Genomic DNA, 13,073 nt, shown 5'->3' on the forward strand with positions numbered 1-13,073 from the left:
GGTAAAAACAATAACAAACAAATAAAAACAAATTTTAGAAAGCAAGTCTTTGCTGAGATAATGTGTGTGTGTGTGTATCTTTTTTTTTTTTTTTTGTCTTATTGCTATTTCTTTGGGCCGCTCCCGCGGCATATGGAGGTTCCCAGGCTAGGGGTCGAATCAGAGCTGTAGCCACCAGCCTACGCCAGAGCCACAGCAACGCGGGATCCGAGCCGCGTCTGCAACCTACACCACAGCTCACAGCAACGCCAGATCCTTAACCCACTGAGCAAGGGCAGGGATCGAACCCGCAACCTCATGGTTCCTAGTCGGATTCGTTAACCACTGCGCCACGACGGGAACTCCTGTATCTTTTTTTTTTAAGTTGTGTTGGAGTACAGTTGATTTCCCTGGGTGTGTCTGTCGTGCATATGTGTGTTTCTGCGTCCTCTCTCTCGGGGCCCCGCTCCTTTCTTTCACGTCGTTATTTCTGCACACCGGCCTCCTTCCTTCCCCGTCCTGTTCTCTCTTCCTCCTCGTCTTTCTTCCTTCACTGGCATCACGTAGCACAGGAGATTCCTTCCTTCATTCCTTGTCATTTTCTGTTCTCGTTTCTCCATCTTGAGAGCAAACATGTGGAACATTTTCTGATTACAATACCAAAGTTAAACTGATACTTGCTTTTTTTTCCCTGTCTGTGAGCATCTCCCTGGGTTTCTGCCTGGAAAATTGTGTCTCATTTCCGCCTCCGGTGGGTGCATTTCACGTTTTGTGGGTCACCTCAGATGGGAATAAGAGGCTTAGCTCAAACTCGTTGTGTAATTTGGAGACAATTCCAAACAGTTCATTAGGAAAAAAGAACTTAGATTTGGTCCTCAATAGGAAAGCTCCCCCTCATTCCAGGTCCTTCGATCCAGCTGGCCTTCCAAACCCCAACCCCTCACTAAAGCGATTCTGTGGCTCTCGACCAGGCATCAAGCAGGGACTGCATCCTGCCTTATGTCGAGACTGTGCAGAGGTGGATGGTGGCAGCAATGACAAGCCATTCCTTAGCTCACGTCTGTGGAGTGACAACTGCGTGCTTGGTGCTGGGATACAGAGAAAGCTGAGACCTGGTCTTTAGTCTGTGTGGCAGGGGAAGCAAACGCCTAAACCAATAACCACGATTCGCTGTGGCCACTGTGGAAGTCAGAGCAGCGTGAAGGAGGCGAGGATTCCTTCCACCCTGGAGCATTAAAGAAGGCTTCCTGGAGGAGGTGACCCGGGAGGATACAGGAGATGGTGTCAGATAGAGAAGGCTTGAGGTAGAAGAAGGCAGGCTCGGCAGAGGGAACGGCCTGGGCAAAGGCACGGGTGTGTGTAAGAACATTTCTCTGTGACCCTGGGGGACGGGACCTGATGAGGGGAGGGTACCTCATCTCTTCCCTCAGAGCTCCCCAGGCCCCCATGACATGTGTCACCCTGCCTGGGAGAGACAGCAGTGTCTGGTCCTGCATGATTCTGTTGTGTCCTGTGAGTGACAACTGTGTCACTCACAGGGCAGGGGGCACGCTGTCCCTGGATGTCAGCCATCTGCCCCATTCACTCCCAGCCTGACTTCCTCTTCCACTTCATCTCGGGAAGGAAGATCCCCCTTCCCCCAGGATCACCAGCACCCCCTGGAGGCTGAGGGCCATGGCAGCCCTGTCTCTGTGGGAGCTGGGCTGGACCAGTCTTCAGGGCCTGGGAGCCCTGGCTTCATTGCATTGGTGGTTAAGAACAGCATCAGGATGGGCAGGTCACAGCTCTGATTAAGCAGTCGGGTTTGGAGAGTCCTGTCCATGGCTGACCGTGGATTCTACATCTGTGTCCCCAACACCCTCCCTTCCCCAGGGCCTGGCATATGGCAGGCACGTCATACATGTCGGCTGAATGAAAAGTGTGCCATGGAGTTCCCGCTGTGGCACAGTGGGTTAAGGACCTGGTATTGCCACAGCTGTGGCTTAGGTCATAACTGTGGTTTGGATTCGATCCCTGGCCCAGGAACTTCCTGCCTTGAGTGTGGCAAAAAAAAAAAAAAAAAAGTGTGCTAAGAGAGGAGGAAAGCAAGAGAGAGGGAGACAGGGATATTGACTAATTTTTAAATGGGAAAGAAAGAGATGAGACAATCAGTCATAGAGAGGCCCCAGGCACACAGCCATCCCAGATCACAGCTACGGGGACAGGTGTTAAACTCCAGGCCCTGTTGCAAGCACCTGACATGCATTAGCCCAATAGTCCCTCACAAGAACTCCATTTTGCACTTGAGGCAAAATGGGGTTAAGTAACCTGCCCAAGGTCATGCAGCTAGTGCAGCTAGTGACTGGCCATGAACCCAGGGAGTCTGGGCTCAGAACACGTGCTTCTAACTGTGCAGCATGAGAAATACTGCAGCAGAGGTAGGGAGGCACCTTTGTGGGAACAGAGGAGGCGACACCTCTGGGGTGACAGCTCTGTCACTCACAGGGATCACTGATCAGGAGGGTGAGACTGTGCCCAATGCCTCTGGATTTGCTCAGCGCAGGCTCTGGTTCTCAGACCCCGACACAGGCTTCCTGCAGACCAGATCCCACACACACTGGCTCCTGCAGTTTGCTGATCAGAGTGCGGTGGTCTCCAAGGGGCTTTGGCTTCCGATGCTAGTTGTGGATCAAAGGAGCTTGGTTTGCAAAGCTTCTGATACCAGCTATTTTTGTTGTAAAAACAGCTGGCCAGATGGTCAGCTCACTTTGCCCAGTGCCAGAGCCCTGCCAGCAGGGCTGACCCTGGGAGTCAGCTGAGTGAAGGTAGGTTCCCACAGTGGCTTTCACAGGCCACCGAGAAACCCTCCTCTCCAGAACCCCCTGTCACTTCCTTCCCATGGTCCTCCCTTATTAGCTGACCTTGTCTTCTCTCTGGTCTGATGTCCCTGACCCATCACCTCTGCTCCTCATTGAATAGTAATCACCCTCATTTGAATACCACTGTGTGCCTGGCACTCTGCCAAGCTCACTGCATGACTCACCTCCTTTAGTCTCTGTTACTGCATCCTGGAGCGCAGGTATCATTCTCTTCTGTGTGCAGGAGGGACGAGGGGCTTAGGGCATCCTGTGACCACACAATGCTAAGTGGTGGGCTGGGATTCCAACCTGCCATGGTGGAGCCAAGCCCTATCCTTTAGCCTTTGTCTTCTTAATGACGCAGGGGGTCTTGGGGCTCCCCCCTTTTAGCACTGACTTGGATACTGTCTCAAACTGCATAACTTCATCTCAGATGAGAAATGAAGTCAGGACAAGGACGTTTCCAAGAGCAGAGCTGGCAACCTCGTCATAGCGCATGGAGCCCAGAGGAGCCATCTAGGCGCTAAAATGCCCCAAAAGGATGGGATTCACTGCAGGGGTTCACAGGGGTCCAAGGGCAAGGCCAGGCAGGAGAGGCCTGGACAGAGAACACCGGCAATACACATTGTTTCATTCACTGAAAAGGGCAGGAAAGGAGAGATAGAAGATCGTGGGTTTAGCAGGAAACTGCCCCTATGAGAAACCAAAAGTGATGGTGGGAGATGTTTTGTGGGGGCACACACCCAGGACATAGAGGAAGTGGAAACTCGGGGTGGACCCACTGATTGCCACACTCCCAGGTGTAGTCCCACTTGCCAGGGTTTATCGCTAGCAGAATGCTCTGGGCCAGAGCGCCATCTACAGGAGAGCCCTGCATCGACAAGGAAGCTACTGGGGCTGGTCCTGAGAGCTGCTGACAGTGGATGGGCGTCTGGTAATGATTTTGAGCGACAAACCAGCACGCAGACAGTTCTGTAAAGTTTAGGGCAGTCACATAGGTGCCACCCGTTTCCAGTAAACTTCTGAGTGATTTGGGAGGATATTATTGTACCCATTTTATGGATGGAGAAACTGAGCCTCGGAAAGCTCGAATCTAACTAGTTGGCAGTAGAGATGGGCTCTTTGGCAAAAAACTCTGTGTACTACAGCTGTCTCTCCTATTTGCAGAAGAAAGAGAAGAAGCATGGTGGATGGGAGATGAAGTGACAGTCTGCTGGTTGGAGGGGTTGGAGAGCAAGAATTGGTGGCTTTGTTTTGTCACAAGCAGAGAGGCCCTTGAACCTGACAAACTGTACCCAGCCCAGCCAGAGAGAGCCAACATCTCCAGACAGCCCATCCTCCTGGGTCTGTCAGTAGATTAAAACACATGAAGCTGAGCTGTTGAAATGGGATTGTTGAGGCGGGTAAGGTAGACTTTTTTAAATGTCTCAATAACTGGCAAGATAATTGAGAATATTATTATTTTTTTACTCTCTTTGGTGCCTGTCTCCGCAGCAAGTCCTTGTCAGCCAGAATTTGGAGGCTGAGGTTGTCTGCCCTAATGAGGGGAAGACACTTGAGTTGTCTAAAATCACTGATTTTTGTGAAATATGAAACTTATAATTTCCTGAGCCATGTTCTGTTAATGGGCCATCCACATCCTCAAGCTTGTGTTTAAGTGTCATCGACACAAAACGAAGCCACCCAATCAAGTTTATGATGATGGTTGAGATTCCATTAGCCACACGCGGAGCGTTCACTCAGAAGTGGCTCGTGGCGAATGTATTTTTTCCTGGGACAACCTGCTTTTACCACCCAACCAAAAATCCCCAGGAGTGTGTTCCAAGAAGAGAAGGTGAGTGCTATAATATCCCAGACTAATTGCAATATAATCCTGATGGAAGCCTAATTACAAGGAAGAGCTTCTTCAGCAGCCAACGCTGCCTCTTCCCATACCCAAAGCTCATAGAGGTAGGTTCTATGGTTCTAGATAACTTTGTTATTTGATTATCTGCAGTGCAGCTCTCTTTCTTTCTAATTTATATTTTTGAATATTTATATAAATTAGTCAGCAAGTGCTCATTAGCTGCCTTCTGCATGTTCAGCCTCACTGCATTTGCTTTGGGCTGGGAAGTCCTAAAAGAGAGAAACTTGCTCCTTTGGGGGGCTAGTCACTTCTGAGGTCTTTAGTTAGATAAACAAGCAATGTATATTGAGTGGTCTGTGTTTGCAAAACCCTTGCCTGAAAATCCACACACCTGAAAATGGATGCATTGTAGAGAATTTCCAAGGTGGGGGTGGTTAAAGGAGAAAGACCTATAAACGATATTTCCTTGGGACTCTACCCAGCTAGAAGAACAGAAAGAGAGCATTTTGCTTTTTTCATTTTTTGTTCCTTTGCTTTTTTTTTTTTTTCTTTTTAGAGCTGCACTCACAGTACACGGATGTTCCCTGGCTAGGGGTCCAATCGGAGCTACAGCTGCCAGCCTATGCCACAGCCATAGCAACACCAGAGCCGAGCCACGTCTGCAACCTCCACCACAGCTCACAGCAACACCAGATCCTTAACCCACTGATGGAGGGCAGGGATCAAACACAACCTCATGATTCCTAGTTGGATTTGTTTCTGCTGCGCCAAGACGGGAACTCCCTGCTTTGTCTTTTTTTTAGGGCCGCACCTGAGGCATGTGGATATTCCCAACCTAGGGGTCACCTTGGAGTTGTAGCCGCCAGCCTGCACCACAGCTCAGGGCAACACTGGATCCTTTAACCCACTGAGTGAGGCCAGGGAACGAACCCTTGTCCTCATGGATACTAGTTGGGTTCGTTACCCCTGAGGCACAATGGGCACTCCCAAGAGATCACTTTGATTTCATTCATTAAATCACCAAATATTTGCTAAACCCTTACCCAGTGCTGGATCCTGGGAGGGAATTTTACAAAAACATGATCCCTTATCTCAAAGAGTTAACAGCACAGTGAGATGGTTAAATCTTTCCTTTTTTTTTTTTTTTTTTTTTTAATGCAAATCACAGCATGGGACAAGTCAAGAACCAGGACGGGTGAAGAAATTTGGCTCTCAGGAAATCAAAAGACTCATTTGGTTACAAGTAGAGTATCCTGTAAGTTGTCAGCCTCAATCCTCAGCAGGGTGAGAGAGGAGAGAGTTGCTTCTCTGGACTCATTTCTGACCCTTATTGTTGGAAAAAAAAAAAAAAAGAAAAAAGAAATGACTGTGTATTGGGTTCTCTAGAGAAACAGAACCTATAGGGTATATAGCGATAGGTGAGGAGAGATTTATCATGAGAATTGGCTCACATGATCGTGGAGGCTGAGCTGTGTCATGACAGGCTGTCTGGGAGCTGGAAGACCAGGAATGCTGGTGGCATAATTCAATCTGAGGCCAAAGGATGGTCAGCCCAGCGTAAGTCATAGCGTCCAAGGCCAAGCTCCAGGAGCTCTGATTCCAATGTCCAAGGGCAGGAAAGACAGATGTCTCGGTTCAAGAAGAGAACAAATTAGCTCTTCCTCCACCTTTTTGTTCCGTTCTAGCCCTCAGTGGATTGGGCGATGCCTGCCCATATTTACAAGCATGAACCTTTTCTACTCAATCTACAGAGTCAGATGCTAATCTCTTCTGGAAATATCCTCAACAGACATACCCAGAGAAACCATTTTACTAGCCAGCTGGGCTTCCCTTAGCCCAGTCCATTAAAATGAACCCTCACAGGTGAATGGCAGTGTTACAACCCCTGCCCACAATGACTTCCTTTTCTCCGCTCCCTGAACATGCCCAAGCTTCTCGGACTTTAACCTTTGGGCTTCTTCCTCTGCACTGCTGGGACCTAGGTCCCTGATGCTCGGCCTACTTCTTCACCTTCTGCATCCTTCCCTTGGTTAATTTGTAGCTTCTCTCTTCCCTCACAAAGCCAGAGTCAAGACCTTGCCTCAGCCATCCGGCCCCAGGGAACCACACCTCCTGCAGGTCTTGGAAGGCAGAACTTGGTACCTGGATTGTACTGGCCTTAGAGGCAGTACCCACCCACCCAGAAGAAAGTAGAGGCACAGCTTTGCAGCTTTTAAAGAAACCCTCAGGGAGTTCCTGTTGTGGTGCATTGTGATTAGTGTCCATGCGGATCCGGGTTCAATCCCCGGCCTCGTTCAGTGGGTCATGGATCCAGCGTTGCCGTGACTTGTGGTTTAGGTCGCAGACTTGGCTTGGACCACAGGTTGCTGTGGCTGTGGCGTTGGCCGGCAGCTGTAGCTCCAATTCAACCCCTAGCCTGGGAACTTCCATATACCACAGGTGCGGCCCTAAAAAGCAAAAAAAAAAAAAAAAAAAAAAAAAAAAAAAAGAAAGAAGAAGAAGAAAAGAAAGAAAAGGATAAAAAGAAATGCTCAGGGCTGCACACCAGAAGCTCATAACTAAACTCAGATTTTAAGAGCATGTGAATGAGAAAAACTAAAGGACAAATTGCAAGAATGGATAGTTTCAGAAAGTCACTAATGAGATGAACAAGTGTATGACATTTAGCACAGTGCCTAGAACTCAGTAAGTCTTCAATAAATATTAAGTGGTATTCAGATTAGTAGTAGTAGCATTGAATCCCAGAACAGTGAGAGCTTTTAAAAAAATATAAATGTAACAAAAGCAGTCCTTAAAAGCTAGATTTTTTTTTCAGAGTAAGAATAACAAAGCAGATGACACGATGTTCATAAAAGCCTGAACAAAGCTAAAGTGTTATTTCTCCTAATTTTCTTCCATTTCCTTTGTTAAAGAGAATAATATTCCATCTGGAAAGATTAACAAACATGATGATAGGGTAACTGGGACCCAAGATAGACACTGCAACCCTCAATCTGACTCCACCGCTTTGCATGAGCTCTTGATTCCAACTAAATATATCTGAAATGTTTCCAATACAAGTGTAGAACCCCTATTGGTAAATACTGAGAAATCAGGAAGCTAAGAGGAGTAGAATAAACTAGAGATGGGGAAACTTTGCCCAGATTTAGAAGAGAAAATGGATTCCAGAAATTACAGATTGGTATGTCTGATGTTTATCTGCAGTCAACTAGGTTTTAAGCCATCAAAGATGGCAGGTATTATTCATGGCCAGCTTGGATTGTTAAGGTAACTGATCAAATTGACCTCCTTTCCATTACTGATAGATTGGCACATGAAGGCATTGCTATACATATTTTATACTTAATTTTAGCAAAGCACCTGACAGAATCTTCCAGGATTTCTGAGAGGTAAGATGAAGATCAAGGGCTAGATTTAAAGTCTGACTAGCCAAATTGTATATGGCTGAATATCCAAATCTGAAGAATCAAGCAGTGCCCACTCCAGAGCACGTTACAGGTAACCAGTAAATATTCGTTACACGAATGAGTCAAGTTGGAGGGAGGTTTCTGATGGCATGCCCTAGTCTCATTCAATGTCTTATTATCCACTGAGATGGTGATTTGTGAGTCAGGCTATCTAATTTGAAGAAAGCAAAACTTGGAGGGAGAACTGATAGATTCAATGGCAAAATCCAAGATTCGAAATGAAGCCAACATGTTGGGATGAGGGGCCAGGGTCTAGATGAAATGAAGAGACAAACGTCATGCACTAGGTTTCTAAAAGCAGCTGCACAAATGTGGAAGACGGATGTGGCTTCGCCGCAGCCCATAGAAGAGATCTGACAAAGAGGTCTGAAATGGTCAGAAGCTAAGGTGCTTCTTCAGCATGAAGTGGCTGCCAAAACACAGCGGCAAACTTCTGCACAGGAGAATGGAGAGAAAAGGGTCCCAGTGTGCTCTGCCCCAGCAACCACAGCTTGTATTTATTGAATGTTTGTTACCGCAAGGGAGACACTTTCCAGGGCCCAAGCGTGGGCTCTTGTCTAACACTCGGAAATGAACTGTCTGAGACAAAGGTACTGACAAACAGTATCCTACGCCGAAAGCAGTAGGATACGGAAACCCGGGAGGGCCGCTCTCCGGCTGCCAGTCTTCCCTCATGGAGGTGGGGCTAGTTCCGGGTTGTTTCTGGCCAATCAGTCTGCTCTTGCCCGTATTTGGTCCCACCCAGGGCCCTTCCTGGCTGCGCGCGCATCTCTCAATCAAGATGGACTCCCGTGTGAGGGTCTCTCAGAGGTTGGCAGGACACGCAAAGGGTTGGTGTCTCCTTCTTCCTCTTGGCCCCTCCAGAATTCCATTTTCGCAGCACCAGCACCAGCAGCACCATGTTCCTTATCAGGACCTCCTGTTGTGAGACAAGCTCTTGCAAGCGGTTGTCCTCGACCAAGGTGGGTCCTTTCCATCAGAGATTCCCTACCACTCACTGTATGCCGGCACTGTGCTGTGTTTACATGCATGATTTCTTTGTACTTCTTATGTAGTTTTGATGACAAAGGCTGTCTCTTGTGCTGGAAGAGGGAAAGGTCTGTTGGTAGGTAAGACTGAGTGGAAATATAACGTGTGGAATCCGTGATTTGAAGGCAACATCCTAAGAGACCGTGCTAGTGGAAGAATCTGCAGGGTGTTTACATTCCTGGGACCCTCAGGGGGAGGTGAGCGGTGAATCTAGTTAGAATTCAACCAAATGGAATCCCAGGCCTGACTAAGGCTGAATTATGTTGACCCGCCCTAGGTGTTTGCAGCCTGAGGGTCTCTTCCTCAAGTGAATGGATCATAATGGGAAAGGCCTGAAATAACAATAACTGAGAAGCGGAGTCCCCCAGTTAGCCTTGCCTTGGGAATTATTTGGGGGAGGCGTTTGTGCAGTGGATGCAGAATGAGATTCAGAGGACACTCTCTTGGAAAATAATCACATTAAAAAAAAAAAAAAATAGGTGGCCAGGAGTTCCCATCTTGGCTCAGCGGAAATGAATCTGACTTGGGTCCATGAGGATGCAGGTTCGATCCCTGCCCTTGCTCAGTGGGTTAAGGATCCGGCATTGCTGTGAGCTGTGATGTAGTTCACAGACGTGCCTCAGATCTGGCGTGGCTGTGGCTGTGGTGTAGGCCGACAGCTGTGGTTCTGATTCAACCCCTGGCCTGGGAACCTCCATCTGCTGCAGGTGTGGCCCTAAAAAGACCAAAAAAAAAAAAAAAAGAAAGAAAAAGGTGGACAGAGTGCTGTAGATTAAAACAGATTAAAGAATATATTGTCCACATGAAACTAACACGATATTGTAAATCAACTATACTTAAATAAAAAATTTTTTTGAAAACTAACCCCCCCTAAAAAACAGAGATTAAAGAAACATCAACAGGAGTTCCCTTGTGGCTCAGTGGGTTAAGGATCTGGCATTGTCACTGCTGTGGCTTGGGTTCAATCCCTGGCCCAGGAACTTCTGCATGCGATAGGTGCAGCCACCCAAAAATGTAATAGGTAAAAGTTGATTGGATTCCAGTTTGGGGGAAAAAAAAAACTATAAAAGACATTGGTAGACAATGAGGAAATTTAAATATGAAGTGGAAATGAGATATTAGACAGTGAGTACAGATTTCTTAGGTGTAACAGTAATCTTGTGTTTATGTTTAAAATGTCTTCATATTCAGGAGATCTGTGCTAAAATTCATAGGTGTGAAGGGTCATAATGTGTGCATGTCATTTTGAAATGAATGAACCATTGTTGAATGTAGGTGAAGATTTTCTAAATACTGCTTTCAACTTTTGAAAACTTTCAAATAAAATGTTGAGGAAAGAAAAAAGAAGGGAGTTACTTGTGAGTAACTTACTTCTTGGGCCTCTGAGTCTGACAGTCACCTGATGCTGGTAGCCCCGCCCATCACCCCCCCCCCCACCTGGAACAAAGCTCAAGGGGGAGGAAAGCCCTGCAGGCAGAGATGGCAGAGTTCCTTCCCCTGTTAGTTTGTGTGTATCCACTGGGCTGATTAGCAGTTGTCCCAGCTTGCTATTTTGCATTGCTCTCCTTTGCTCTAGCCGTCACCAAGCCAGGCCGAACCCACCTAAAGGAGTCTGAAGGCAGAACTCCTCAGAAGGTGAGAGTCAATACAGTCCTGACAATAACTCAGTCAGAGACATTGAGGCTCAAAAGGTTGATACTTTTAACCATGGTCACACAGCTGGCCTGTAGTGGAACAAGGATTTGAATCCAGAAAGCCTTGACTTTAGGATCCAGTCTGTTAATCATAGTACTGGGCTGGCATCTAGAGAATATTGGGGCCAACATTGGCCCCCACATTTCCAGAAGGGTGCAGACAGAGCAAAGCAAGTATGGCAGACAGCTACCAGGAGAACAGGAGAGGCTGAAAATCTTTTCACATGAAAAAACTTAGGGATTTTTATACAAGATAAAAATGACTTGGGGACTTCCCGTTGTGGCGCAGTGGTTAACGAATCCGACTAGGAACCATGAGGTTGCGGGTTCGGTCCCTGCCCTTGCTCAGTGGGTTAACGATCCGGCGTTGCCGTGAGCTGTGGTGTAGGTCGCAGACGCGGCTCGGATCCCGCGTTGCTGTGGCTCTGGCGTAGGCCGGTGGCTACAGCTCCGATTCAACCCCTAGCCTGGGAACCTCCATATGCCGCGGGAGCGGCCCAAGAAATAGCAACAACAACAACAACAACAACAACAAAAAGACAAAAGACAAAAAAAAATGACTTGGGTGTAGTTCCTGCTGTGGCATGGTTGGTTAGGAATCTGACTGTGGTGGCTCAGGTCACTGTGGAGATGCTGGTTCAATTCCTGGCCTGACACAGGGTTCAAGGATCTGGCATTGCCACAGCTGTGTCTCAGATTCAGTCCTGGCCCTGGGAACTTCCACAGGCTGCACTCCTGTGGGTGCAGGCATTAAAAAAAAAAAAAAAAATGACTTGGGGGAATGCAATGACTGCCCTTGAGCACCGAAAGAGATGGTATATGGCAAAGCAGCAAGGTTTATTCTACACATCAGGCTAAGGACAAGAGAGAGATTTTGAATTTCTAAAGATTAGAGTTATGCTTTTTGAAGTACTGAGCTCCCCAACATTGAAAGCATTCAAGCAGATGCTGGACAGCCATGGGTCAGGTTTTCTACTCCGAGAGGCTACTCTCCCTCTCTTCTCAAAGTGCCTACAGCACTGCTAAGATCTACTAACTCAGCACCTTCATTGCTATTGGTTTCATGATTATATACTTCATGTAGCTTTATTGAGGCAATATTCATAGATCGTACAATTCCCCCATTGTAGACAATTTGATGGTTCTTAGGAAATTTATAGTTATGCAACCATCCATAGTTCTGTTTTAGGACACTGATTATTGCTTTTGCTTTCCAAGAATGTTATCAGCATCCAGGGTAGGTCCAGGTCTCCCCTGCCCTCATAATGCATCTCTGTGCCCTGGCTCTTCCCCTCCATCCATTGCTCATTGCCCAGGTGTGTCAGTTGACACAGTTCTGCACATGATGCTCTGTATCCCTGGTTTGGGGCCCTCCCCAATGTCTCCTCTGGGCACTTTGCTGCCTTCCCTCCCCCTCTGCCAAACTCTGGAGGCCAGAGCCCACAGCAGTAGTATGTGTTGGAAGGACTCATGTCCCTGGTGGCCCAGACCTGCATTTGAATTACGGCCATGGGGCCTCCAGCAAGTCATTTCGTATTCTTGAATGCCGATGTCCCTCTTTGCAATGCAGATATAATATATATGCCGTGCTGGTGGGACAATTAGAGATGATGTATGTAAAGTGCCTAGAACAGTACCCAGTATGCTCAGTAAATACTAGAGATTACTGCTTCGTGATTGCGATTGTTGCTACCGCCTTTATTATTATCGGCACTCAACGAGTCCTGGTGCTCTGGGTGCCTGTCTTGCCTTTCTCTTCCAGGCATACCCCTGGCTGTGGTTTTCTGCGGCACTCTTGGTGTCCAGGAAAGTAGATAGGTGGCTCCTGCTCTTGGAAACCCCTGTGGTCCATCCCAGCCAGGGCTGCGTGTCAGTGGGATGGAGCAGCAGCACCACCTAGTGGCAGTGAGCAGCAGCAAGCTATTTACTGGCCAAATTGGTAGCTGGCCTAAGGATTGGGTGCACTTTGGAGGTCACCTAGTGCAGTGGTCCATCTAGTGCTTGCATGTTGGCCACAGGATCCTCCTAGAAGCCTTTCCATGCCATGTACTAGAGTAAAAGAATAAAAATCAAAATAGGAGGAAAGTGCTTCGTGTGGTACTCCTCAAAGACCACCAGGTGGTGAAGGACAGACCAGTGGTTAGTGGTGTCCTAGGGCTGGGAGGTGTGAAATGGGAGTGACTGCTACAGGCTGCAGGCTTTCTCTTCAGGGTGATGCAAA

The sequence above is a fragment of the Phacochoerus africanus genome, chromosome 14, assembly GCF_016906955.1.
Source record: "Phacochoerus africanus isolate WHEZ1 chromosome 14, ROS_Pafr_v1, whole genome shotgun sequence".
NCBI classification, from domain to species: domain Eukaryota; kingdom Metazoa; phylum Chordata; class Mammalia; order Artiodactyla; family Suidae; genus Phacochoerus; species Phacochoerus africanus.